The 24,528-nt window shown below is 41.5% G+C and overlaps 1 protein-coding gene and 2 non-coding genes across 3 annotated transcripts in view; 1 reads left to right on the top strand and 2 right to left on the bottom strand.

Annotated features, from left to right (window-relative positions):
* LOC119791140 (neuropeptide FF receptor 1-like) overlaps positions 1 to 24,528 on the top strand; it is a gene marked incomplete at its 3' end in the record, with an annotated part of 72,089 nt that overhangs the window by 28,324 nt on the left and 19,237 nt on the right. The gene's annotated exons all lie outside the window — the stretch shown is intronic.
* Positions 851 to 932, bottom strand: trnas-gcu. Its single transcript has one exon. It is a non-coding gene; the product is annotated as a tRNA-Ser (tRNA).
* trnas-gcu lies at positions 2,289 to 2,370 on the bottom strand. Its single transcript has one exon. It is a non-coding gene; the product is annotated as a tRNA-Ser (tRNA).

Raw genomic sequence — 24,528 nt, 5'->3', positions numbered from 1 at the left:
TGGATCTGTTTCTTTCGAACAGATTAAATACATTGACATGCAATTCGCAAAAATGACAATGATGCAACTGTATTGAGATTTTTAAGATAAATAGCTGATGGTTGATGTGCAGTTCACTTTCTAAAAAATTGAAAGAAAAAATAAAATCCAGTCCATGTTTTCTCGGTCACCACTCCAATCCAGGTAATTGCATCCATATAAACAACATAGCAAGAAATGCTGCTGAGCCCTTGACAATCAATCAACAGAGAGTAACCCACAAAACTGTACAGTGGCATGACACAAACTGTACTTGGCGTCACACAGAACTCAGTCCAGAGGAAAAACTGCATAGGCAAAATGTGATGGAACTCAATGCTGGAGCCCACAAGATACTGGACCTCGACTTTGATCTTCGTAGAATGCATCCTGCTCAAAAGCTAATGAGCTATCGTCAGAAGACCTTTCTTTCCAATAGCCATCTCAATTGTAACACTTGCAAATGGGATGTTCCAAACATACGAATCAGTGATCAAAACCATGTCAAGAGATGTAATCTAGAAAGAAATTGGGGGTGTAGTGGTGAATGTGTGTTTGAAATAATTAATGGAGAGTACCCTGGCTGTCCTAATTTGAAATCTACATCTACTGGGAGAAAAGACATCCGCTTTTGACTTAGCTCAACTACAATCTTGCAAGAAGTTATTGTAAAGAAATGTGATAATAATAATACCATATTTACTCACATTCTTATAATAATTTCACATCCTTAGAGGAGACATACAGCAAAATACAGTCATGTGTTGATCAAGGTAGCATTTCTGTGAGAAATGACAGTTTGAGGTGCAAGATAACGAAGCATGTAGCCTCTCGATGAGGATGGGACTCGAACCCACGCGTGCAGAGCACAATGGATTAGCAGTCCATCGCCTTAACCTCTCGGCCACCTCATCTTCGAATACTGCTGAGACCTCAAAGAGGTCAAGCGTTTACAAATAACTGGATTTAACTTGCTATGTCCAATGTCTTTGAGAAGAAATCGTTGTGACAGGTCACTCGTGGCCAAAGCTTGAGGGGAATTAGCTCAAATGGTAGAGCGCTTGCTTAGCGTGCAAGAGGCAGCGGGATCGACGCCTGCATTCTCCATTCAATGTCCTTTCCAGTCACACAAATCTTTTCTTCAATTATAGCGAAGGCTTTCAATGGGTTTCACCTGCAAAGTCAGCGCTCAGTGTTTCTTTGTACTCATTTCCATTATAGCGAGTTCAAAGTGAAAGAAAGGAGAAATCAAGACTTTATTTCTACTTTGTCACTTTCTTGATAATGATATGTGTTTCTTACAACATATGTTGATCAAAGTAGCATTTCTGTGAGAAATGACAGTTTGAGGTGCAAGATAACGAAGCATGTAGCCTCTCGATGAGGATGGGACTCGAACCCACGCGTGCAGAGCACAATGGATCTGTTTCTTTCGAACAGATTAAATACATTGACATGCAATTCGCAAAAATGACAATGATGCAACTGTATTGAGATTTTTAAGATAAATAGCTGATGGTTGATGTGCAGTTCACTTTCTAAAAAAAATTGAAAGAAAAAATAAAATCCAGTCCATGTTTTCTCGGTCACCACTCCAATCCAGGTAATTGCATCCATATAAACAACATAGCAAGAAATGCTGCTGAGCCCTTGACAATCAATCAACAGAGAGTAACCCACAAAACTGTACAGTGGCATGACACAAACTGTACTTGGCGTCACACAGAACTCAGTCCAGAGGAAAAACTGCATAGGCAAAATGTGATGGAACTCAATGCTGGAGCCCACAAGATACTGGACCTCGACTTTGATCTTCGTAGAATGCATCCTGCTCAAAAGCTAATGAGCTATCGTCAGAAGACCTTTCTTTCCAATAGCCATCTCAATTGTAACACTTGCAAATGGGATGTTCCAAACATACGAATCAGTGATCAAAACCATGTCAAGAGATGTAATCTAGAAAGAAATTGGGGGTGTAGTGGTGAATGTGTGTTTGAAATAATTAATGGAGAGTACCCTGGCTGTCCTAATTTGAAATCTACATCTACTGGGAGAAAAGACATCCGCTTTTGACTTAGCTCAACTACAATCTTGCAAGAAGTTATTGTAAAGAAATGTGATAATAATAATACCATATTTACTCACATTCTTATAATAATTTCACATCCTTAGAGGAGACATACAGCAAAATACAGTCATGTGTTGATCAAGGTAGCATTTCTGTGAGAAATGACAGTTTGAGGTGCAAGATAACGAAGCATGTAGCCTCTCGATGAGGATGGGACTCGAACCCACGCGTGCAGAGCACAATGGATTAGCAGTCCATCGCCTTAACCTCTCGGCCACCTCATCTCCGAATACTGCTGAGACCTCAAAGAAGTCGAGCGTTTACAAATAACTGGATTTAACTTGCTATGTCCAATGTCTTTGAGAAGAAATCGTTGTGACAGGTCACTCGTGGCCAAAGCTTGAGGGGAATTAGCTCAAATGGTAGAGCGCTTGCTTAGCGTGCAAGAGGCAGCGGGATCGACGCCTGCATTCTCCATTCAATGTCCTTTCCAGTCACACAAATCTTTTCTTCAATTATAGCGAAGGCTTTCAATGGGTTTCACCTGCAAAGTCAGCGCTTAGTGTTTCTTTGTACTCATTTCCATTATAGCGAGTTCAAAGTGAAAGAAAGGAGAAATCAAGACTTTATTTCTACTTTGTCACTTTCTTGATAATGATATGTGTTTCTTACAACATATGTTGATCAAAGTAGCATTTCTGTGAGAAATGACAGTTTGAGGTGCAAGATAACGAAGCATGTAGCCTCTCGATGAGGATGGGACTCGAACCCACGCGTGCAGAGCACAATGGATCTGTTTCTTTCGAACAGATTAAACTGTTATGGAAACGTACTGAAACATTCACAATAATACTATTTTTATATGATAGTTAATAGTTTGTGTCAGGTTTATTTTTTTATTAAGAAATAATTGAATAATTTAGTCAGGTATACAGGTTTCAATTATACTTAAATAATAAGTGGGTGAATAAACAACTGTAAGATAACACTTATTTTACCTGTATATATACCTACTAGCTTACATCAATGCAACAACAGTGTAACTGCAATACTGCCTTTGAGGCTGAGCTTTATTGGGTCATAAAATCCCAGAGGTCATCAAAGTGAGTGTGAGGAGCTGCACCTGCCCTGACCTCCATCTGAACCGCAGCAGGAGTCTTTTGTTCTAACACCAGCTGCTCTGATTGACATAGACCCTGGCATCAGTCAAGATTTAACACTTTCAGATCAAGGATATTCACCAGGTGCACATTTTTTATGTTGTCTAAACACTTTACAGCGCAGTATTTCATTCGTCTACTTTTTAACCCTTCACTATTATGTTATTATTATACACTTTCTAAGCTATGTGACCTATGCTATGAAAGCTGTAAGCTTTCTAAGTTATGTGACCATTTTTTCTATAATATTGTTGCTGCTGTAAACACCAGAATTTCCCCACTGTGGGACAACAAACAGATTTTCTAATCTATTCTATTCAAAGCAAAAGCAGAGCAACCATTCATAACATGAGCACAGCATTTATTCACAAAGACATAATAAAGAAGACAACATACTTCTATTATATAAACAACCAATCTAATAGAAAATATAACACCAATTATTGATAAATAATAAATGAAAGGAAAACATGACATAATACAAACATACACAAAAGTTCACTAATAAGGGAGGATTATTTACATGCTATTATTGATCTAGGATACAGATCCAGATCATGGGGGTGGGGGGTTCTCCAGCCTCTTAAGCTGGCGCTGTTCTCTCAGCCACTCCTCTAAAGATTTGCCCCCAGAGTTTCTGGGGCAGAAAGTGGCACTTCCAAAGCGGCTGTGTCCAAATTCTTTAATTTTGGGCTGCCCACATGTGCTGCACTTATTGAAGTCCCCCTCTCTGACATATTGTCTTTTGCTAGTCCCAGCAGCCTCCTCCTCTGCCCTGTGCCGCCTGTTCTTCTGGGTAGAGCGGGACACAGAGGGTGTGGGTGCAGGAGCCACTGGTGTGGCAGGTAGAACCACTATAGGAGCAGCAGAGGGGTGACCAGCGCCTGCTGCCATCATCGTTGATCCAGGGTTTACCAGTAACAACTGCAGTGGTGCCATAGGAGCTGGGAGAGGAGGAGCTGCTGGGGCAATGTGCCGCACCGCCTTGGCACTGGCTGGTCGTCTGCCTGGGCGCAGTTTAGGAGCCTGTCCTGCTCTGTTTGGACAAACTCGTGCTGGAGCCCTGCGGTGGAAGGAGCTTGGTACAGCTTTTCTCGTGGAGCAGGAAGCTGCTAACCAGCCACAGCGATGCCTCCTTCTGCAGCAAGGCCCTGGGTGAGGACAGTTATCTACTGGCTGCTCTCCCTTTTATTAAACCTGTAATTAGAATTTGTTGTCATTATCATTTACTGCAACATATTTGTTTCAGATGTTTTGTCAAACTATTTGTGCTTACCACTGGATAAGGGTCCTCTGGTTCAGGAGGAACAGCTGCAGAGAGGTGGCCTCCATCAGAGAGTGGCAGTTTAGCACCAGGTCTCTGATGTGGTGGTAGTCACCCAGAACCTTGGTCCACCGAGGAAGCCGGACACCAGCCTTCTTAGTTGGAGACCTGTGCAATGAGCACAGCTTGATGCATATGGCCTCCACTAAGCGACTTGTGCTGGGCCACTGGGCTGGACCCCCTGGGTGGCCAATCAGGCACCTCTTCACACTTTCCACTCCTGGGGTCACTCTGGAGGCATGTAGCCTCTCGATGAGGATGGGACTCGAACCCACGTGTGCAGAGCACAATGGATCTGTTTCTTTCGAACAGATTAAATACATTGACATGCAATTCGCAAAAATGACAATGATGCAACTGTATTGAGATTTTTAAGATAAATAGCTGATGGTTCATGTGCAGTTCACTTTCTAAAAAATATTGAAAGAAAAAATAAAATCCAGTCCATGTTTTCTTGGTCACCACTCCAATCCAGGTAATTGCATCCATATAAACAACATAGCAAGAAATGCCGCTGAGCCTTTGACAATCAGTCAAAAGAGAGTAACCCACAAAACTGTACAGTGGCATGACACAAACTGTATTTGGCGTCACACAGAACTCAGTCCAGAGGAAAAACTGCATAGGCAAAATGTGATGGAACTCAATGCTGGAGCCCACAAGATACTGGACCTCGACTTTGATCTTCGTAGAATGCATCCTGCTCAAAAGCTAATGAGCTATCGTCAGAAGACCTTTCTTTCCAATAGCCATCTCAATTGTAACACTTGCAAATGGGATGTTCCAAACATATGAATCAGTGATCCAAACCATGTCAAGAGAGTAATCTAGAAAGAAATTGGGGGTGTAGTGGTGAATGTGTGTTCCAAGCCACCCAACTGTTGGCCACCCAACAACAGTTTTAAGGAGAAATCTGCTCTATTCATGCTGCTGAAGGGAGGACTCTTTTAAGGTTAGTGGTTTTGTTGGTTTCATGCTTTTCATTATTTGAACTCCTTCAAGCCACTAACCTAAATCTCCCTCCTTAGAAATCCCTGACCCACGGTGGATGTGCTCCTGAAGTCCTGAGTTTTTAATAAACTGTTTAAATCCTTATTCTGTGTTCTGGCTGAAACTTTGGGTCTTCTGACTGGAACATTACAGAATTATCTGGCCAAAAAATTGACCCCTCGCCAGCACAGCAGTGGCGTAGCAGTGTGGATAATTCCATCGCTCGTCTTGATGCAGGAATGAATGAAATTATTTCCATGTTACGCACCTTGTCTCCTGTCTCTGTTCAGGCCCCCCCACAGCCAGCTGCCATTAATCCCCATACCGTTTCTACCATGGTTAAGGAACCAAAGCTGACCCCTCCAGAATTATTTAAAGGAGACCAGGAGCAGTGTCGAGCCTTTTTGACTCAGTGTGAGATACACTTTGAGTTGCAACCATCCTCCTTCCCTACCGAGCACTCCAGAGTGGCATTCGTCATTTCACTATTGTCAGGTAAAGCTAAACAATGGGGCACAGCTGAATGGCAGAATAACTCTGTTTCCTGTTCTTCTTACTCTGAATTCTCTAAGGAGCACATTAGAGTGTTCAACCCTGTTCTCCCTAACCGTGAGGCCGCCAGGAGGTTGTATTCCTTAAGGCAGGGGGAGAGGAGTGTGACCTCGTTTATCATCGATTTTCATGTGCTAGCTGCCGACAGCAGTTGGAATCAGGAGGCATTAATGGATGCCTTTATGGAAGGACTAAATGATAACATCAAGGATCAACTGGCTACCCAAGCATATCCCAAGTCACTGAAGGAACTGGAAGATTTGGCTACTCAAATTGATCTCCGGCTCACTGAGAGGAGAAGAGAGAGACGACATAGGGAGGTTTTGTCTACCCCAGCCTCCCACTCAGGATCTCACTACTGGCTGAGAAGCTCTCCTCCTGCTTCCCAAACATCCAATCCAGAGCCCATGCAATTGGGGAGAAGTAAGGTTTCTCTGGAGGAGCGTTCTCGTCGTAAGCAACTAAACCTGTGTTTTTACTGTGGGGGACAGGGTCATGTTGCTGCCAAATGCCCCCTAAAAGACCAGGCTCAGTAGAGGTGAGGGGTTCTCTACTGAGCCGTGGCTCTATGACTGTCTCCTCACTCTCCTTCCCTGCTAACATGTTGGTCTCCTCTGTTTCCCACCAGGTCTCAGTATTTATTGACAGTATTTACAGACTGTCCTCGCCCTGGATGGACACCAAATAAACAGCTCAAATGAGGTCACTGAGAAGGTTAAGCTAACTTTGGGGGAAATCATCTGGAGGAGATTACGTTTGTTGTTATCCACTCCCCCCAGTTACCCATTATTCTGGGAGCTTCATGGCTTAAGAAGCACAATCCCCACATTGACTGGCAAGCTAAGGAGATCCTGGGTTGGTCCAGGTCCTGTTCAACCACCTGCTTATCGTCTGCTAATTTTTTGCCTGTTCCAGACTACGCCATGGAAGAGACTTACCCGGATTTGTCCAAGGTTCCGTCAGAGTACCATGACCTCAAGGAGGTTTTTAACAAGTCTAGAGCCACAGCCCTCCCACCTCATAGACCTTATGACTGTGCCATCGAGCTTCTTCCAGGTACCTCACCCCCTAGGGGACGTCTTTACTCTCTATCTGTTCCAGAAAACCAAGCTATGAAGAAATATGTGGGGGACTCCCTAAAGGCTGGGATAATCCGAACTTCCTCCTCTCCTGCTGGGGCTGGATTCTTCTTTGTTGGTAAGAAGGATGGGTCCCTGAGACCATGTATCGATTACAGGGGGCTGAATGAAATCACTATTAAGAACCGGTACCCCCTCCCACTCATGAATTCTGCATTTGACCAGATTCAAGGAGCCCAGATTTTTACCAAGTTGGACCTACGCAATGCTTACCATTTGGTTTGCATCAGAGAGGGAGATGAGTGGAAGACAGCTTTTAACACCCCCACTGGCCATTATGAGTACCTGGTCATGCCTTTTGGGCTGACCAATGCCCCAGCAGTGTTTCAAGCCTTGGTGAATGACGTCCTGAGGGACATGGTGGGACAATTTGTTTTTGTATATCTAGATGACATCTTGATATACTCCCAGGATCTTGAGACCCACAAAAAGCATGTTCAATCAGTCCTCCTGCGCCTACTCCAGAACCACCTTTTTGTCAAGGCAGAGAAGTGCGAGTTTCATACCACCTCCACTTCCTTCCTTGGTTTCATCATCTCTCCCAATAAGGTTATTGTGGATCCCTGCAAAGTTACGGCGGTTCTAGAATGGCCCACCCCTACTAATCGTAAACAACTACAAAAGTTCCTGGGGTTTGCTAATTTTTACTGCCGTTTTATCCGCAACTACAGTCAGGTTGCCGCCCCTCTTCATGCCATAACCTCATCTAAGGTTAAGTTTGTTTGGGGTAGTGAAGCAGAGGAGGCTTTCACCAAGCTCAAGACACTGTTCACCACTGCCCCAGTTCTCCGGTCCCCTGATACTGAGAGACAATTCATAGTGGAGGTTGATGCCTCTAGCACTGGGGTAGGTGCGGTCCTGAGTCAGAGGACCTCGGATGGTCGGATTCACCCTTGTGCCTTTTTTTCTAGGACATTGTCACAGGCTGAGCGTAACTATGATGTGGGGAATCAGGAACTCCTGGCAGTTAAATTAGCCCTTGAAGAATGGAGGCACTGGTTGGAAGGGTCAAAGGAACCGTTTCTGGTCTGAACTGACCATAAGAATCTGGAGTACTTGAAGTCTGCTAAGCGCCTTAACTCCAGGCAAGCCAGATGGGCCCTGTTCTTCGGACGATTTAACTTTGTCCTTTCTTTCAGACCCGAAATCAAAAACATGAAACCGGATGCCCTGTCCAGAATTCATGAACCTTCTGAGCTGATGACCAGTGGAGCTGGGGAGTTCATTCTCCCAGAGGCAGTCTGGTTGTCTGTTACTATGTTGGAACTGGAAGGAGAGGTCAGGGATGCCATAAGGGACTTGCCGGTTCCCACTTCATGTCCTCCAGATCGACTGTTTGTCCCAGACCGCCTGGTCCCCAAGGTACTGGACATGTGCCACTGCTCCCGTCTTTTCTGTCACCCAGGAGTCAGTAAGACGATACAGGTGGTCCGCTCGCAGTTCTGGTGGCCATCCCTGACAAAGGATGTCAAGGAGTTTGTTGCTACCTGTCAAAGATGTTGCCAAGCCCTCCCGCCGCCCACCCTCGGGGTTGCTGCGACCCCTTCCGATCCCATCCCGTCCCTGGTCTCACATCGCCATGGACTTTGTCACAGGTCTGCCCCCCTCTAATGGTTTCACTGTCCTGTTGACTGTCATCGACAGGTTCTCTAAGATGGTTCATCTGGTGCCCCTCAAGGGACTACCATCTGCTAAGGAGATGGGGGTGGTCTTAGCTCGTGAGGTCTTCCGTCTTCACGGCCTGCCCAAGGACATTGTCTCGGATAGAGGACCACAGTTTGTTTCCAGGTTCTGGAGGGAGTTTTGCTCCACGCTGGGCATCTCTGTCAGTTTATCTTCTGGTTTCCACCCACAGACTGATGGACAGACAGAGAGGGCCAACCAAGAGATCGAAACCAAGCTTCGCATTCTCTGTGAGTCTGACCCAAACAAATGGTCTCACAACTTGCCATTGGTGGAGCAGGCTATCAATGCTCTCCCGTCCTGTACCACTGGTCTTTCCCCCTTCTATGTTGTTTATGGTTTTCAGCCACCGACGTTCTCGATTCAAGAAAGGGAGGCCAAAGTCCCCTCTGCCTACGCAGCTGCCGTCAAGTGTCAACGTATCTGGAGGAGGGCCAGGAGGTCCATGATCAGGATGTCTGGGGTTCAGTCCAGGTCTCCCAACCGCCATCGTCTACCCGCTCCCGATTACCAGGTGGGCCAGAAGGTCTGGTTGTCCTCTAAGGACCTTCCCCTGCGGGTAGAATGCCGTAAGTTGGCACCCCGCTTTATCGGCCCTTTCCCAATTGCCAAGGTTGTGAACCCAGTGGCTGTCCATCTCTAGTTACTCCGGTCTATGCGGATTACACCTACATTCCATGTGTCCCGGGTAAAGCCCTATGTCCCACCTCGCTTTGGGCCCACCTCTGATCCCCCTCCTCCGCCCCGGTTTTTGGATGGTGACCCTATCTACACGGTCCGCCGTATCCTCCGATCCAGGAGGCGGGGACGGGGGGTCCAATATCTGGTGGACTGGGAAGGATATGGACCAGAGGAACGGACTTGGATTCCAGGCCATTTTATCCTTGACCGGACTCTCATCAGGGACTTCCACCACCTCCGCCCTGATCAGCCTGGTGGTCCGTCCGGAGCCGGACCTTGAGGAGGGGGTACTGTTATGATTCTGGCCTGTCTGCCTGCTCTGCTCTCCCTGTGAGCAATCATCTCCATCTGCTGCCTGCTGCACTGCAGTGCAATCAGCAGAATGTCTCTCACCTGTGTTCAAGCAGTTATAAGACAGCCTGTGGCCAACCCAGTCTCATGGGAAAATGTACCCCCACTACGTTGGTCCACACTGCAAAACGTAGTGGAGGTACATTAATGGCCATTTTTTTGTGGTACTGTTACGTTTCTTCTGCCTATACGCTTTCTATTGTTTTACGTCCTTGTCACGTGACTTTCAAGATTCCAGCTGGGAGAAGAAAAAAATATATATAGATGGCCGACATTCGCTCATTTTTTTGTGGAAAGATTAATAACTTGAGTTTGTTTTTGCATTAAAATGAGTTTTGATTACATTTCTAGTGAGAAATGTATAGTTTGTTGCCAGAATATTTACTCAGGGAATGTACATATTCACTTGCTTGTTCGTTTCTTGCAAAGATTTTTCAAGATAATGTGAAACTGTAACGTTTTGGTATAAACATGGCTGAGATTTCTCTAACTTTTAGTGGGAAAATCAATAATTTCAATCAGTTTCTGCATTTAACTGGGTTTTGATTACATTTATAGCGAGAAGTGTAGGGTTTATTTACATAATATTTACTTAGTGAACATACATAATCACCCGCTTGCTAGTTTTTGCTACGTTTTTCGGATCTCGTCAGGATTATGTGAAATTGCAACGTTTTGGCTGCTACCCATCGCCTAGCATTTAGCTGCCGCCCCGATTCAACATTGAATTCTTTGTGATTTAACTCCATCTGACGGATCAAACCCTCGCCACTGCGTGCGTTGCGTCTGAGGTTGATTTTCAGATCAATGCATTACGTCGTGGCAAACGGGAGAAACTAATTAAACTAGTTTAAAAAAAGGATCATGGGTTAAGATCGGATGTGTTTTATTTGGAAATCTACCGGATCCTTTGTGCAATTAACTTCCTGTTTGGTGCGATCTCATTGATGGATTTTGACCAGATTTTGTCCAAAGAGGAACTAAAAAAAACAAAACAATTTAAATACACAACCAGCATATCTCGAATCAATGACAGAGAACATACATAATCACCCGCTTGCTAGTTTTTGCTACGGTTTTTCGGATCTCGTCAGGATTATGTGAAATTGCAACGTTTTGGCTGCTACCCATCGCCTAGCATTTAGCTGCCGCCCCGATTCAACATTGAATTCTTTGTGATTTAACTCCATCTGACGGATCAAACCCTCGCCACTGCGTGCGTTGCGTCTGAGGTTGATTTTCAGATCAATGCATTACGTCGTGGCAAACGGGAGAAACTAATTAAACTAGTTTAAAAAAAGGATCATGGGTTAAGATCGGATGTGTTTTATTTGGAAATCTACCGGATCCTTTGTGCAATTAACTTCCTGTTTGGTGCTATCTCATTGATGGGTTTTGACCAGATTTTGACCAAAGAGGAACTCAAAAAAAAACAAAAAAAACAAACAATTTAAATACACAACCAGCATATCTGGAATCAATGACAGAGAGCGACTGGGACCAGAAGTTTATTAATTTCTCCCCACTGATTTCCATTCAAAATGTTTTCGGTCCCACCGGGCTCTAGGGAAGGGGCGGGCATACCGCCACCTACTGTTCATGAGTGTGTAGCAACATTGTTTTACATCTATTAAATTCATCTATTTTTTTATTTTGTATTCTGAAGATAAATAAATAATGCTTTCCTTAATCTATAAATATCTTTTATATTTCCTTTATTTCCCAATAATCCTTTAAGACTCCATTCTTGGCCTGTCCTTTCAACTCTTTTCAATTTCTTCCTTTCAGGTCCAGATGTTTTAAAGTTCATCAATACATGTTCTACATTTTCTATCTCTCCACATCCTTCATATTTATCATTTTTTTTCCTCCCTATTAAGTATAAATTGTCATTTAAATAAGTATGACCTACTCTTAATCTGATCATTATTATTTCTTCCCTTCGGTTTCTCTCATTAATATTTCTATTTAATACTGACTTTTGTACTTTATATAACCTTCTTCCTTTTTATCTTCATTCCACCTTTTTTTGCCATTTTTCAATTTCTTTCCTCTTCAATTTCTTTCCATTTTGAATGGAAATCAGTGGGGAGAAATTAATAAACTTCTGGTCCCAGTCGCTCTCTGTCACTGATTCCAGATATGCTGGTTGTGTATTTAAATTGTTTTGTTTTTTTTAGTTCCTCTTTGGTCAAAATCTGGTCAAAACCCATCAATGAGATCGCACCAAACAGGAAGTTAATTGCACAAAGGATCCGGTAGATTTCCAAATAAAACACATCCGATCTTAACCCATGATCCTTTTTTTAACTAGTTTAATTAGTTTCTCCGTATGCCACGACGTAATGCATTGATCTGAAAATCAACCTCAGACGCAACGCACGCAGTGGCGAGGGTTTGATCCGTCAGATGGAGTTAAATCACAAAGAATTCAATGTTGAATCGGGGCGGCAGCTAAATGCTAGGCGATGGGTAGCAGCCAAAACGTTGCAATTTCACATAATCCTGACGAGATCCGAAAAACGTAGCAAAAACTAGCAAGCGGGTGATTATGTATGCTCTCTGTCATTGATTCCAGATATGCTGGTTGTGTATTTAAATTGTTTTGTTTTTTTTAGTTCCTCTTTGGTCAAAATCTGGTCAAAATCCATCAATGAGATCACACCAAACATGAAGTTAATTGCACAAAGGATCCGGTAGATTTCCAAATAAAACACATCCGATCTTAACCCATGATCCTTTTTTTAACTAGTTTAATTAGTTTCTCCGTATGCCACGACGTAATGCATTGATCTGAAAATCAACCTCAGACGCAACGCACGCAGTGGCGAGGGTTTGATCCGTCAGATGGAGTTAAATCACAAAGAATTCAATGTTGAATCGGGGCGGCAGCTAAATGCTAGGCGATGGGTAGCAGCCAAAACGTTGCAATTTCACATAATCCTGACGAGATCCGAAAAACGTAGCAAAAACTAGCAAGCGGGTGATTATGTATGCTCTCTGTCATTGATTCCAGATATGCTGGTTGTGTATTTAAATAGTTTTGTTATTTTTAGTTCCTCTTTGGTCAAAATCTGGTCAAAATCCATCAATGAGATCACACCAAACATGAAGTTAATTGCACAAAGGATCCGGTAGATTTCCAAATAAAACACATCCGATCTTAACCCATGATCCTTTTTTTAACTAGTTTAATTAGTTTCTCCGTATGCCATGACGTAATGCATTGATCTGAAAATCAACCTCAGACGCAACGCACGCAGTGGCGAGGGTTTGATCCGTCAGATGGAGTTAAATCACAAAGAATTCAATGTTGAATCGGGGCGGCAGCTAAATGCTAGGCGATGGGTAGCAGCCAAAACGTTGCAATTTCACATAATCCTGACGAGATCCGAAAAACGTAGCAAAAACTAGCAAGCGGGTGATTATGTATGTTCACTAAGTAAATATTATGTAAATAAACCCTACACTTCTCGCTATAAATGTAATCAAAACCCATTTAAATGCAGAAACTGATTGAAATTATTGATTTTCCCACTAAAAGTTAGAGAAATCTCAGCCATGTTTATACCAAAATGTTACAGTTTCACATTATCTTGAAAAATCTTTGCAAGAAACGAACAAGCAAGTGAATATGTACATTCCCTGAGTAAATATTCTGGTAACAAACTATACATTTCTCACTAGAAATGTAATCAAAACTCATTTTAATGCAAAAACAAACTCAAATTATTAATCTTTCCACAAAAAAATGAGCGAATGTCGGCCATATATATTTTTTTTTCTTCTCCCAGCTGGAATCTTGAAAGTCACGTGACTAGGACGTAAAACAATAGAAAGCGTATAGGCAGAAGAAACGTAACAGTACCACAAAAAAATGGCCATTAATGTACCTCCACTACGTTATGCAGTGTGGACCAACGTAGTGGGGGTACATTTTCCCATGAGACTGGGTTGCTGTGGCAGGCAGACTTCTGCCTCCTGCCAAGCTCCCTGTTCACTAAAGCCTGAGTCTGGCTTCCTGGACCTAATTCCTGCCTCTGTGCTCCAAGCCACCCAACTGTTGGCCACCCAACAACAGTTTTAAGGAGAAATCTGCTCTATTCATGCTGCTGAAGGGAGGACTCTTTTAAGGTTAGTGGTTTTGTTGGTTTCATGCTTTTCATTATTTGAACTCCTTCAAGCCACTAACCTAAATCTCCCTCCTTAGAAATCCCTGACCCACGGTGGATGTGCTCCTGAAGTCCTGAGTTTTTAATATACTGTTTAAATCCTTATTCTGTGTTCTGGCTGAAACTTTGGGTCTTCTGACTGGATCATTACAGTTTGAGGTGCAAGATAACGAAGCATGTAGCCTCTCGATGAGGATGGGACTTGAACCCACGCGTGCAGAGCATAATGGATCTGTTTCTTTCGAACAGATTAAATACATTGACATGCAATTCGCAAAAATGACAATGATGCAACTGTATTGAGATTTTTAAGATAAATAGCTGATGGTTCATGTGCAGTTCACTTTCTAAAAAATATTGAAAGAAAAAATAAAATCCAGTCCATGTTTTCTCGGTCACCACTCCAATCCAGGTAATTGCATCCATATAAACAACATAGCAAGAAATGCTGCTGAGCCTTTGACAATCAATCAACAGAGAGTAACCCACAAAACTGTACAGTGGCATGACACAAACTGTACTTGGCGTCACACAAAACTCAGTCCAGAGGAAAAACTGCATAGGCAAAATGTGATGGAACTCAATGCTGGAGCCCACAAGATACTGGAGCTCAAATTGATCTTCGTAGAATGCATCCTGCTCAAAAGCTAATGAGCTATCGTCAGAAGACCTTTCTTTCCAATAGCCATCTCAATTGTAACACTTGCAAATGGGATGTTCCAAACATAAGAATCAGTGATCCAAACCATGTCAAGAGACGTAATCTAGAAAGAAATTGGGGGTGTAGTGGTGAATGTGTGTTTGAAATAATTAATGGAGAGTACCCTGGCTGTCCTAATTTGAAATCTACATCTACTGGGAGAAAAGACATCCGCTTTTGACTTAGCTCAACTACAATCTTGCAAGAATTTATTGTAAAGAAATGAGATAATAATAATACCGTATTTACTCACTTTCTTATAATAATTTCACATCCTTAGAGGAGACATACAGCAAAATACAGTCATATGTTGATCAAGGTAGCATTTCTGTGAGAAATGACAGTTTGAGGTGCAAGATAACGAAGCATGTAGCCTCTCGATGAGGATGGGACTCGAACCCACGCGTGCAGAGCACAATGGATCTGTTTCTTTCGAACAGATTAAATACATTGACATGCAATTCGCAAAAATGACAATGATGCAACTGTATTGAGATTTTTAAGATAAATAGCTGATGGTTCATGTGCAGTTCACTTTCTAAAAAATATTGAAAGAAAAAATAAAATCCAGTCCATGTTTTCTCGGTCACCACTCCAATCCAGGTAATTGCATCCATATAAACAACATAGCAAGAAATACCGCTGAGCCTTTGACAATCAATCGACAGAGAGTAACCCACAAAACTGTACAATGGCATGGCACAAACTGTACCTGGCGTCACACAGAACTCAGTCCAGAGGAAAAACTGCATAGGCAAAATGTGATGGAACTCAATGCTGTAGCCTACAAGATACTGGACCTCGACTTTGATCTTCGTAGAATGCATCCTGCTCAAAACCTAATGAGCTATCGTCAGAAGACCTTTCTTTCCAATAGCCATCTCAATTGTAACACTTGCAAATGGGATGTTCCAAACATAAGAATCAGTGATCCAAACCATGTCAAGAGACGTAATCTAGAAAGAAATTGGGGGTGTAGTGGTGAATGTGTGTTTGAAATAATTAATGGAGAGTACCCTGGTTGTCCTAATTTGAAATCTTCATCTACTGGGAGAAAAGACATCCGCTTTTGACTTAGCTCAACTACAATCTTGCAAGAGGTTATTGTAAAGAAATGAGATAATAATAATACCGTATTTACTCACATTCTTATAATAATTTCACATCCTTAGAGGAGACATACAGCAAAATACAGTCATATGTTGATCAAGGTAGCATTTCTGTGAGAAATGACAGTTTGAGGTGCAAGATAACGAAGCATGTAGCCTCTCGATGAGGATGGGACTCGAACCCACGCGTGCAGAGCACAATGGATCTGTTTCTTTCGAACAGATTAAATACATTGACATGCAATTCGCAAAAATGACAATGATGCAACTGTATTGAGATTTTTAAGATAAATAGCTGATGGTTCATGTGCAGTTCACTTTCTAAAAAATATTGAAAGAAAGAAAAAATCCAGTCCATGTTTTCTCGGTCACCACTCCAATCCAGATAATTTCATCCATATAAACAACATAGCAAGAAATGCCGCTGAGCCTTTGACAATCAATCAACAGAGAGTAACCCACAAAACTGTACAGTGGCATGACAAAAAACGGTACTTGGCGTCACACAGAACTCAGTCCAGAGGAAAAACTGCATAGGCAAAATGTGATGGAACTCAATGCTGGAGCCCACAAGATACCGGACCTCGACTTTGATCTTCGTAGAATGCATCCTGCTCAAAAGCTAATGAGCTATCGTCAGAAGACCTTTCTTTCCAATAGCCATCTCAATTGTAACACTTGCAAATGGGATGTTCCAAACATACGAATCAGTGATCCAAACCATGTCAAGAGACGTAATCTAGAAAGAAATTGGGGGTGTAGTGGTGAATGTGTGTTTGAAATAATTAATGGAGAGTACCCTGGCTGTCCTAATTTGAAATCTACATCTACTGGGAGAAAAGACATCCGCTTTTGACTTAGCTCAACTACAATCTTGCAAGAAGTTATTGTAAAGAAATGTGATAATAATAATACCATATTTACTCACATTCTTATAATAATTTCACATCCTTAGAGGAGATATACAGCAAAATACAGTCATGTGTTGATCAAGGTAGCATTTCTGTGAGAAATGACAGTTTGAGGTGCAAGATAACGGCCAGCGTCCAGAGACTTTCTTTGCCCTCGCCCACCTTAGGTGGGTTGTTTTTTGTTATGAACTCAGTTTTTGTGTTTTCTTGCCCTCCTTGCCTGGTTCCCCCTCCGCCCACCCTGGGTGGGTTGTTTTTTGTTTTTCATGGACTGTTCTGGGGGCGTCTGGAATCCGCCCTTTAGGGGGGGGCTCTGTTGGGATCCGGAGGCTTGCCCACCAGAGGGCACCAAGGATCCCTTCCTGAGGGCTTGTGCTCACCTGCAACACCTGTTTTCCATCTGCTCATCAAGAGGTCCCTACTTAAGGAGGCGGAGAGCTACACTCCAGCGCCAGAGTGTTTGCCAGTTATGGTTAGCAAAGCCTGAGCCTACCAGCCTGTCTGTATCTTCTGACTTTTGTGAACAAGCCTGATCCTGTTTCTCTCTGTCTCATAGATTGATCCCAGCCGGTAAATCTGAGAACCTGGAGAGTTGTCGCTGCCAGGATTCTGTCTGCCTGCTTTCAGTGATTCTCTGAAGGGTAGTCTCTGTCTGGGAGCAGCCTGTCAGCCCTCAGAGAAAACCAAGAGAGAGAACCCAACCTCGAAGCTGCCTGCCTGGACTCAGTCTGCCTCTGCCAAGCTCTCTGTACTCCACCTGCCTGCACTCAGCTCAATCTCTGCTAGCCCTCAGCCCTCTGTCTGCAAACTCGCCTCTGGACCCTCAAGGTACCCCCCTCAGCAGATCCGCTCCACCCCTTAACAGTGGAGAACTCTCTTGTGACCAGCCTGCCAGAACCCAGGACCTGAGTCTATTTAATAAATTTTTGTCAATAAACCTTTGAACTTTTTCCCTGTCTCATGAGTGATCTCTGCATATGGGCTAGGCACCTTAACCCATCATGACACAATAAATGTCCACTATTGAATTAAATAAAGACAGAATGCTTTTTTCAGTGTTAAAAAAATCTCTTGAATCTCTTTTTTAACCCTATTAGCATATATTAACAAAAAACAGGCAAAAATGTCTTTGACATCTTTCTTCTTGTGTTAAAAAACTCTTAACCTACGACAAAGACGTGCATTCATTATCAGTTTGGTTCAATTTGAGCTGAAGTTGAGAATAATGCAACTAAAAGATCTGTGTATTTGATTCACAAGAACTTCAAAGTCAGAAGTTTAATCCCCTTGATGAAGAGCTCAAGAAATGTAAAAGTGATCAGCAAGCTCTAAACCCTTTCCTCCAAAGGATAGTTCTACAAAATCCTGTTGCCACCAGCAGAAAAACAATATTGGCAGCAGGTGGCTGTAAGGCCATCTGCATGCACAGGGACATTAAATCTTCAATGGTTTTATGCCATGAAGGGCAGCAAACACAACATTTCTGTCCTAAACAAAACAAATAAGAGATAGAGTAACAAATCGTAATTGCTTTAATTTTGAATTTGTTAATTAATGTTAAACTAAACAGCATTCTTGTCTTAGTCAAAAAGCCTTTAGAAATACCATAGATCAGCAATTGAAAAATCAATAGGTCAAAACAAATGCACATTAAACAAAACTAGTGGAGTTGAAAATAGCATGTTTACCATTTAGAGAGGCGTGTGAAGGTGAAAATCATTCTTTGTTGTTTTCCAATAATCTCTAACTGGTGTGCATCAGTTATATAGAATCACATATTTATGATCTCTCCGTGTTTTGTTTTTTCATGTTGCCTTTTTTCTCTATTCAGAACTTTCTTATTGATGTGAAGCTACTATAAAAAGCCATAAATATAATAATGAACCCCCGTGGCTTCATTCTCCTTATATCACCAGTATGTAGTGTTATCAATGCACCTTGTGAACACAGCTGCAATCCTTCTTCTAGGAAGGAAAACTGTGATGGCTTCTTGTTCTTCCTTCTTGTGTTTTCACTGGAAATGTCAAATACAGGCAACGGTATATGGCATTGGATTAATAACTTTTGAACTGAGTTTACTTTATGTTTAAATATAAAAAGTGTGATTAACATCTGGAATTGATATCAGCAATGCAACAGTGATTAGGAGCACCATTTGTCACTATTTTGGCTGAGTAAAAAAGGGAGAAGCTCTACTCTTTAAGGATAAGGCAGTGGCAATTGCATTATCAAGTGTGCAGTTGAAAATAAAGTATGGAAAGCGATGATAAAACACTCAGAAACTTCAAGGCACCATACCTCTACCCCCTCCTATGTTACGCTATGAAAATGCATTTTACAGGAAACGCTCCTGCTGTGAAATGTTTGTGTATAAGACCCCTGCAGAATAGGTGCACAGCCAATGTTCCACACATCATCCTTAATGTTTTCAGCATTCATTCTTTAATGTGTTAATATCCTCCTGACTACCAGTAGTTCAAATTTGTCCTCTGCAGAGGACATTTGTAAACTTGAATATCTCCCACCCACTGCATACTACTTAATTAATTCCTTTTGGTATCTACAGAGGACATTTAGGGCTTTTCAATGATACCAAATGTGAGGGGGTGGGGCTTTTGTACCTTCTTTTACCTCATTCAGAAAATGGCAGCCATCAGTACAAGCAGGTTTTATGGGAAGAGAAAAAGTAAGTGCCTAATACTTTTTATTGTGCAAATTTTGGTTTAAAATTTTGTTGGCATATTCTAAATAAGTCTCTTAGCAACACATTGAAACATTTTATAAAGTAGTTTCACTGTATTTTATAGCAGAATTTAAAAGTTGAAAAATTGTCCTCTACAGTGGACATTTGTATTTACTTCCTCAGTTTTGTTCTGTTTTTTTCTGTTGATTTTTTTAAATGACAAGAATGGGAGTCGTTCTCAGATGCAGAGAGAATTTTACTGTGGATTATTGATGGACACTCAAATATAGAGTTGTCTGATAAAGAAAGTGAAGATGCATTGTTTCAGGCAGAAGAAGAGGAAGTTAATTCAGAGAGCTCCGAAACAGGGAAATTGTGCATTGATGAAAAAATGGTTCCATTTACTGGTCGATGCCCAGTGCGCCAGTACATACCCGGCAAACCACATCCAACTGGATTGAAGGTGACCCAGAAGATGGTCCAAGAAAGACAAGATTTGTCCAGGTGTCAAGGCCACTGGCAATTGCTGAGTACAACACCAACATGGGTGGCGTGGATTTGGTTGACCGAATGTTGAGTTTCTACAGAATGGCTTCTCGCACATGGGAATGGACAGTGTGTCCACTTGTTTTACCTGGCAATCACCAACTCATGGCTTCAGTATAAGAGTGACTGCCAGTTTTTGGGGAAGAAACCACTGAAGTTGCTCAACTTCAAACTGCTCCTTGGTGAGGAGTTGATTACTCAGGCCCAAGCAGGTATTGGAAGTGACAGTGAAGATGACTTCACTCCTCCACGTCAAAAGTGGAAACCACAGCCAAATGCAGCTCTGAGACACTACGGTGCCATCCATCTTCCAGAGATGGTGAACGAAACACATGCATCAAGGTGTCGAAGATCTGGCTGCACAAGCAAAACATATGTAATGTGCACAAAGTGCAATGTGTTCCTTTGCGTTTCCAAGAAGGGGAATTGCTTTTTGAAGTATCATAGCAATTAAGCACATAAAAGAAAAACAACTGTGATAATGGACAGTGTTGTCAATGAAAAATTCATTCTTATGTTGATGTTTGGTTATTTTCTTTGGGACTAACTGGTTGCCATCAAGGTTCAGTTTAGAATGTATGGCGTTCTGATGTCCACTGTAGAGGACGCATAATATTTCAAAAATAAAAACTTATTTTCACAAAAAAATGTTTTCCTTATTCTAATTACCCTACAAAGATTGTGGAATTTTAAAAAAATGGTGACTGGACAATATTTTTTTTCCTGGTAGTCAGGAGGATATGGATCCGCAGAGAGACCTTACCAAAGAATTTTTCGAAATAGTCTAAAAATTGAGCTTTCAATTCCTATAGTGGCATCTGGCTGTTTTTCTTTAAATGTTGCTTTATACTTTTATACTTTAAGTAGTTTTTGGAGCACATATTTTTTCCCTTTTACTTGAGTAAATAGGTCAAGTTGATACTTCAACTTTTACCAGAGTGTTTTTAAACTGCAGTATCTATACTTCTACTTAAGCAACAAATGTGTGTACCACTGATTATACTTCATTGCAAATGTTCTTTTTTTCATTTCAAGAAGCAAAATACTTTTTCACAAGGATCCTGAAAGCAACTGCTTAAAAACAGACTTTCAGTTAATCTCCATAATTTTTTGATGTTTTGAACGTTAAATGTTCAGTGGGTACCTTTTAGAGTGGCATATAGTCAACTGCATGGAAAGACCTATTGAGTATATAAGACTATTTCAGTAAATTTCAGTAAATCAACTCAACAAGTGAAAGTTGTACCCATTGACTACTCACAGAATGGTATTTCCATGCCTTTTTCTAATCTTAAAATATGATTGAAATCTTACATTAGTTTAATAATGAGAAAAATCCAGTAATAATGGCCTAGTATAAGGTATATATTTTGCCTGATTAAAGGTTGTTATTTTCAATTCGATTCAGTTTATTTATATAGCACTAATTCACAACATATGCCATCTCAATGCACTTTGTATTTGAGACCTTAATTCAGCTGTGGCCTGCTCACGATCGTTTGCAAGTCATAAAAGAGTGTGCATTTAAAAAAAGCTACAATCCAAAACAAATATCAAATGAACCAATTGCACTATACGCTCACACTGAAACTGATCAGCATCAAAGCCAAGAGCGTTTCACTCTTAAGAAGAGGTACATAATTCCACAAGAAGAATAACCAAAAATACAAATATGGAACATCAGCTACACACTGCAAACATAAAAACATTAGTAAACATTACAGGTTTATTTTTTGTAAATAAAATTTTAATAAAGGAAATTAAAAGAAGAAAGTGTTTTTAAAAAATATTATATCTTTTAGAAAAGTAAAAAATACCTCCTGCCACCTGGTACCGTAAAACCACCAGTTCATGCCTGGTCTGAAGAAAATGTATACTGGGGTCGTTTGAAACTTCTGTCAGTAAGTAAAAACTTTAAAAGAGGCAATGATGCTTGGAGTGATGTCCAAAGGTTTCATTCAGGAGCAAATATCAGAAGCTTTTATTGTTTAGAAGTAGGGTCCGAGAAGCTTTAGTCAGAGCACAGAGGGAATGAAGGAGAATATAGTGAGGTAAAAATCTGAAAAACGTTTCATAAGGTGAATAATATAAGAGAAATTGTGGTTACTAAATGGGATTCAGCATTATGCCTCTCAAAGATAGATAAAGATATTTGGGTTACGTGCAGTTAGATGTGAATTAAAGGAGATGTAACAGTGTGGACATACACTTTAGAAAGCCAGCTACATTGGCTAACCCTAACCCTAATGAATGAATAGCACAATGAAAGAAATAATTTCTCATCTAAACATCCCTCACTTAACAATAAAAGTTAACAATAACTCTCAACTCCAAATATGATGATACTCAGCCTCAGCAATGGACGAAATAATGGCTGTTCTTTAGGTTATTGGAAAAAATAAACAAATGAGCTAATTAAAAAAAAAAAACACTTTTGTAGCAAAAGTAACTCAAAATGTACCAAAAACGAACAAACATATCAATAGAATATCTTGACTTTCGGAGTCCAGGTGGCTTTTCAGATCCCTTGCACCTCCATTGGACACCGAGACATATGTGGCTGCTTTGCACACTGTGCACAAGGCCTCCCATTTGTCTCGATCCGGTCTGAAAGCGGGGAAACTCTTTTGTAAATCGTTGGTAAACATACATTTGTGCCTTGCATGTTGTTGGCGTACTGACAGCCACGCTATCTATATTCTGATTAAGAACAGGGCTGCCCGCACTGGCTTGGCTCAGGGGTGACGTCACACGCAGCGTCGTGCGCAGTGCCCTAGCATCTGTAAATTTAATGGTCCAATGAAGGTAATTTAAAAAAACAGGACATTTCCTCACTTTCTTAAAAAAACCCGGGACGCCCAGGACAGGACGTGAAATACGAACATGTCCTGGGAAATACGGACGTTTGGTCACCCTAAGCAACTATAAAAAATATTTTTAATTATTTTTCACTATTAAACCAGACAGATGGAGTTTTAGGTCTTTATCAGAAATGCACCATACACCATTAATTCTTCATTTATTAGCAGATTTTATCAATAAAGGCCAATGTAGCCACAAGTAATGGCGTAACTATCGGTAAGCAGAGTATACAGATGCTTAGCGGCCCACAACCTCTCAGGGGCCCCGTCACTGACACCTGGTAGGCCCCCTACGCAATAGTGGACTCTTTGCAAATGTAATGGTGTGAAAAATTCGTCTTAAACCCACCTGATGCTAGATCGACTGACCGGACCTTATTTATACCCCAACACATGGCAGATTTCAACAGGATGGTGAGCCGTTTAAACACTGTTGTACTTTATATGGGGCCCACCCAGATAATGCTGTCGTTACGCCATTGGCCACAGTACCCAGAAATTTGCAAATAATCAACATGAAAAGAAAATATATATAAGTACTAATGGTCATAGGAGACAGAGCATTTTTGACAGCTCTATATATTTATATTGCCTCAGACTTTAGCGCCTCTCCAGGGGGGATTTTGAACAGGAGGTATCTCACTGTGTGAAGGAGGCCTTGCCATGAGGACAGACAATCCGTGTGCTTATGAATATTTCTGGCAGGATCTTGCTATCCACAAGGGCTGGCATTTTCTTAGACTCTATTCATGTCATCTGGGTGGCCAACCTCACAAAATCCTTTTAATTCAACATGTCAGGAGCCATCAGAAGTGTATCACATTGAAACAATCCCACTAGAAGATCAGAAACAACAGGAATAGTTGGACAAAACTAGATAATTTAGCTTTGAATGAGAACAGCAAAATAATAATTTCTTTTAAGTACATGAGAGATTCAACAACATTAAAAAAGGACCACAACCCATCCAGACATTGAACATTTTTGAAAATATGGCTAAATGAATAGCCAAAACAAATTCTGTTGTAATTTTGTTGTAATTATTATAGGGAAAGGATGTCAGAATCCAGTCCTCCAGGGCTGGTGTTACTGGACCTTTTATATGCATTACTGCTTTAACCAACTGAACAACTGAATCGCATAAGCAAGTCCTTTGCAGAATACCCCATTGCAATACCTTAAATTGGAGCTCCTGCCTTGTGTTCCTAGCTCCTATTTCTTCATCTTTCACAGGGTCAACAGTTATTACACTATGAAGGATGTGAAAAGAGCTTCGGACTGCTGTGCTGAATCCAGACAGCCTTCAGCCTTTACAGACACCATTACACTATGGACATGTACACAAATAACACAGATTAAATTGGGGCTGCAGCCTCTTGGAAAAGAACTACAAAAAAGAAACTTTACACAAATGTAAGAAATGAATGAAGCTGTCATTTTTAAAACCCCAAACATATATATGTCCCCATCACCATGTGTCACACAAAATACAGTGAATAAACAATATATTTTTGTTAAACTCCAGAAGATTGGGGCGTGCTTACGACCCAGGTATGGAGGCCTTAGCCCTCGACGCGGGC

Source organism: Cyprinodon tularosa, unplaced genomic scaffold, assembly GCF_016077235.1.
Source record: "Cyprinodon tularosa strain WSP-4 unplaced genomic scaffold, ASM1607723v1 ctg380, whole genome shotgun sequence".
In the NCBI taxonomy this organism is placed as follows: Eukaryota; Metazoa; Chordata; class Actinopteri; order Cyprinodontiformes; family Cyprinodontidae; genus Cyprinodon; species Cyprinodon tularosa.
This window is presented reverse-complemented; position numbering and strand designations above follow the sequence as displayed.